We start from the raw sequence: 5,287 nt of genomic DNA, 5'->3' as shown, positions 1-5,287 counted from the left end.
GAAGGGACACAGGACCGGACTAAAGCCTCTAGTACCATGAAAACAAGGGCGCATTCCCGTGAGGAGGTGCCAAAGGGGAAGAGGACGTTCCAGGAAAGGGTGTAATGAAACCCTCGCCAACTCTGGAATTCTCACTCCTCTTGCACTTCAGAGCCTGGCTCTCTATGGAAACCAGGTTGCTGCCTCCCCTCTCTGGCTGCACGTTTAATCTCTAGGATCCAAGGCCACGGTTGCACGAAGATCTCATCCTCCTTAAACACATCATCTGTTCTGGTGACTGCAAATACTGTTTTGAAATAAAAATGCTCGATGTTTACTTTCATTGTTTGGGATGGAACTATTCTGAGAACCTAATGATTCATTTTATTCCTGCTAAGGCAAATACAACAACCACATAGTACCACATAGTATCACTGCTAGCTTTTCACACTAACGGGGATAAAAAAAAAAAGGTAATTTCAAGAGGATAACAAGGGAAAAGATAGTCTTTGTTAGTTTTAGACTTGAAGACTGGATTCTCCCTTTTATTTTTTAAGACAAGAAAAATATCAAATCTTTAGGAAAACTTTGCCTCCTCTATCTGTCCCCAATGTCTCGCTTTTCACCCCCTCAAGACATGAATTTTCTGACAGACTTTTGGTATGTCGCACATGAAAAACCAAATCAAGGCAGAGCCATCATCCCAAAGTGAAAAGCAAACTTTCATTATTAGTTGTGCTGGCAAAAATCTTGGAAAGTGTAAGCTACATAAATTCCAAGAAAAAGACCGAAATATCTCTCTCTAAAGCAGAACTTCCCTGTAACTAGATTTGTAAAATTTCCTTTTTTTTTTTTTTCCTAGCTATTCCGACACAAGCTGAACTTATTTGCACAATGTTCCAAAGCAGACAGGAACACGCGCGCACACACGTACACAAATACACAAAGAAGACGTGCCCGAAAACTGTCTGAGGGGCATGTCCCAAACCAAGCTATGTGTGGTGTCCTTGCCCAAACGCATCTGACGTCGGGCTTGGGAACATTACACAAACACAAAAACAAAACACGGCAATACGCGTGCTGGGCTGGATGACAGAGGCAGCGAGCAAATTTTGGGATTGTATTTCACCTGTTGCCATGGTTACCAAAACAGGGGCGGATACTGACAGAAAGAGAAAGAAATAAAACCGGGAAGACAATGAGTCCTAGGAGAGCGTCTGAATGTGTGTATGAGGAGCCGCTGATGAGGGTGGAGCAGGGAGAGCCAAGAGAAGAGATGTGATGGGAAGGGACATATCAATACTCCTTTGTCCTGCGTGAGCAGCGAGCTGGGTCACCACTCCACACCGGCACAACACACATCTCCAAAACCCCAAGTAAGATCCACGCAACCCCAAAATAAACAGTGATGAGACATGGGAAGTTTAGTCTTGCTTGGTGGCAGGCAAAATTAATGCAGCTTGTTCTAGGTGCCAAGAGATGAAATACACTCAGTGTGTAATAGATGACGAATAAGAATAGCTTAGTGTCTCGTATCAAGATCTCCAGTCTCAGAAAGAATTACAGAGAATGGGGCTCATTCCTGCAGGCACATCTGACGATTAGGTTCAATTCACAGTTGATGTAAAAGGGGGAAAAAAGCTGATTGACCCTCTTCTACCCCAGCTATTTTGTCTCGTTGCTAACCAACCCGCAGAAAACGCTCAGGAAACACCCCCCGGAGAAAGTTTGCTATCCAAGCAACGAGCAGATGACTTTCTCTGTCAATTCCGGACTAGCAAACACATGGAGAGTGACATTCTATAAACCCAAAACCCAGAATCTGCGTTCTAATTCCCCTTCTTCTGCTAATTGGTTATGTGACCTTGGACAAGTTATTAACTTGAGCTTCAGGCCTTTGTTTTACAAAGAAAAGGATTTTGCTAAAATAATTCCTGGGCTTCTTTCCCACTTTGGAATTTGGTGACTCAGAGACAATTGAGAATCTCTCAAATTCTCGTTTTCAAAACAAATATAATCAAATGTATAATCCTACGTATTTGGAGTTTTGAGCCACACATGGAACATAAATTCCGGAGGAATTCTATTCTGTAGAAATATAAACAGATGGTTGCTAGCTCTTTCAATGATCTTATAATCTAATCATCCACATTTTATTAAAAAGTTAAACTTTTTACAGTTTAAATGAGCAAAGTGGCCATGGTATATGGTATATGGAAGCTTATACCTCCAGCCAACAGAAAGACTTGAAGCTTCTCTTCGCTCTTAGAGAAGTGTTGTTGCTTAAGTTCTTCAATAATAATAGCTAAGCTCAAATTCGGCACTTGTCTTGGCCAGACAGAAATATGAATCAGCCTTCTCTCCAGTGTTTAGTCGATGAGGACTAGAGAATCGAAGAGGCATAAACTAATACACAGCTGGGCCTGGGCTATACATGTGAGCCTCGTCTTTATACCACTGATTTTAATTTTTATAAGAAACTGCTTACCACGGGGACACCAGAGACAGCGTGATATAGTAGAAACAGTACAAAAATCAAATACTTGGGCTCAGGGCCTGGTTACACCACTGGATGATGCTAGAAAAGTCCCTTAACTTCTCTGTGTCTATAAAATAAGGATAGTAATATTTTCCTGTTGACCCTACCAGGTTGCTATGAGTCCTCAATGAGACAGTGTATCTGGAAGTGCTTTGCAATTTGGAAAGTGCTCAACGAACATAAACTCATAGTATGATCATCCCCATTGCTGGCAAAATAATACAGGATCAAGGGCCCAATGCCCAGGTTCACATCTCAGCACCGCATTTGACCAGCTTGTATGTTCTTCGCAAACTACCCAACCTCTGGGCTTATTCCTTTGTAAAATGAGATTACAATAGTATCTCCCTCACTGGAGTGTTGTGAGGATTAAATGAGATAATATATTGCAAGAGAGTATATTGCAATTTCTGCCATGTACACAAGTGATTGATTAATGTTATCAATTACTATTTTCTACCATGTTTTTAACAAGGCAAATTGTCATTTAAATGAGACCCGGCATACGCATTAGTGAGAGTGTAGATTTTTGCTGTTGCTGTCATAAAAATCTTACATAATTCCCATTCATCTGCATATTGAACAGTGGTATTTCACAGCAGTGAGGTAGGAGAATTCTCAAACGAGTGGCCACTTTGGTTCAGTCCATTGTTGTGTTTTGATCACTGGTTACAGGGACACATGGCTACCGGCACCATTCAAAAGTTAATGAGAGCTTCTTTAAAGTCAACAGCATTTCCTGCCTCACCACAAAGCTTCTGGGAAGCTGACAGCCTACTCATTCACCGCTTTCTTATTCCTAGACTTTTAGGAAGTGAAGCTGGGATGATTAAAGCAAATGGGCAAATCGAAGAACTACATTTCTCCAGAGTGCCAGGGAGATATTACCTGGAGACTGTCTTTTCATGTGTCTAAACTTTCCAGGCAACTCCATATGGAGCCAGGCTCCTCTGTGATTTATCTGTCGGACAGTGGGTGGCCAAGGGGCACCGTAGGCAAACAGTTATCCGGCTAGATAATTAGGGAGGGGAAAGGCAAACACAAACACACCCAGGTTGACATTCAAAACAAAGTGGAGATTTAACCATGATTGCTCACTATACCACCCCAGTTCTCATCTGCCAATCTGCCAGGGGGAAACCATGAGTCAAGAAAAAAAGTGCCGTTAGTAAATTATCAGTACAGCTGATGGAAACAGCAGAATTTTAGGTGGAAGAATGACGGCCTGAGCAGTGAGCCCAGCTTTATGTTTAAATGATGGCTCGATCTCCTTAAGTCTTTACCAGGTTTTGGTGTCCTCACTTGTAAAATGAGGAATTTGAGAAGATTTTTACTAAGTAGCCCCATCTTCAAAGGCCCCGCCTCTCCAATCTTTTTGTTTCTTTCATTCATTCATCAATACATATATTTATGTACGCATTCAATAAACTGAAAACCTAACTGTGGATAAAGTATTGACAGTCGATGACCAAAATACAACACCTATCATCCATCACCATGGAAGAAACAGCATTTAGTATTGATCGCTCTCAGTTCCTGGGAGGGCAATGATATTCCAACTTCTGTTTTCTAAGGAACAGACATATCGTTTTTCTCTCAAGGTAAAAATATGACGGATGCTGTTTCTAGCTGGCTTTCAAAGAAAGCAAGTGTAGTCAGCTACTCTTTACAAGCTGATGACTTAGCTTAGCATTTATCTACTTTTATCCTCTCCTTCTCAGCCTCATTCTCGCCCCCTCCCCGCTCGATCCTACCCCCATTTCCACAGCTAGGGTTTGGTTCCTTCTCATAATTTTAATTCAACTCAATGCAGCTCAGTTAAATTCAGTTCTCATTCGTGGGGCCTTTCTCGGTACACGGAGCTTACACAATGCAAGGATTATCTTCGAGGAGTTTCTAATCAGTCAAGTGAGGAGAACGCATGTGAAAAAGAAATGTCAATATAAAAACTATGTTTGGATAAAGAGGCAGAGAAGCCGGACCAGTCAGTGAGGCCACAGAGCTCTGGTTAAACCGAGAGAGACGTTCCATATGACCACTCGCTCCTCAGCCTTTTTCCAAGTTCTCTTCAGGTTGGCACTATCCTTGCCATCTTTGTCTCCCATTTGTGTGTACATATAAACTAACCCCGAAGAATTTGATTTAATCTGATGGTTACTGATATCTAGAAGGTACATAATATTTTTAACTAAAGGATAAATGTCATGATGAGAAAGCTCTGTCACTGGAGTCTGAGATGTTAGCCTTTGCTAAGTGACGTGTCGTTGGGCCAGTATTTTTAACCTCTTGGAACCTCAGTTGCCCCAGCTATAAAATAGGGACAATACTCATGTCATGGTGTTGTCCTGAGGATGAAACCAAGTCACAGCTGCTGTACATACCTTCTCCCTAGTATCAGGACTCCTAACACTTCACTAATCCTGTCTAAACTTAAGGTGAAACTTGGGCAGAATGGCCAGACTCCTCTCTGAGTAGTTTTTTATATGCCGCACTTCATTTTAGGCAGTTTCTTTTTTAAAAAAAAAAATTATTATTATTTTTATTTTTATTTTATTTTTTTTTTTTTTAGGAAAGGCAACCCTTGGTTGACCTCACAGATTGCAAGGAACTTGTCAGCATATAATCTCTTATTTTTTTTTTTTATTTTTTATACTTACAGCACCTGGTCTTCCTAGGTGGTCTCCCATCCAAGTACTAACCAGGCCTGACCCTGCTAAGCTTCCGAGATCAGACAGGATCGGGCTTGTTCAGGGTGGCATGGCTGTAGAC

At 41.5% G+C, this 5,287-nt stretch overlaps 1 pseudogene; it reads right to left on the bottom strand.

Annotated features, from left to right (window-relative positions):
* Positions 1 to 5,168: 5,168 nt before the first annotated feature.
* On the bottom strand, positions 5,169 to 5,287 carry LOC111740891 (annotated as a pseudogene).

The sequence above is a fragment of the Pteropus vampyrus genome, unplaced genomic scaffold, assembly GCF_000151845.1.
Source record: "Pteropus vampyrus isolate Shadow unplaced genomic scaffold, Pvam_2.0 Scaffold69, whole genome shotgun sequence".
NCBI classification, from domain to species: domain Eukaryota; kingdom Metazoa; phylum Chordata; class Mammalia; order Chiroptera; family Pteropodidae; genus Pteropus; species Pteropus vampyrus.
Note: the sequence above shows the minus strand (reverse complement) of the source record. Positions and strands in the feature narration are given on the sequence as shown.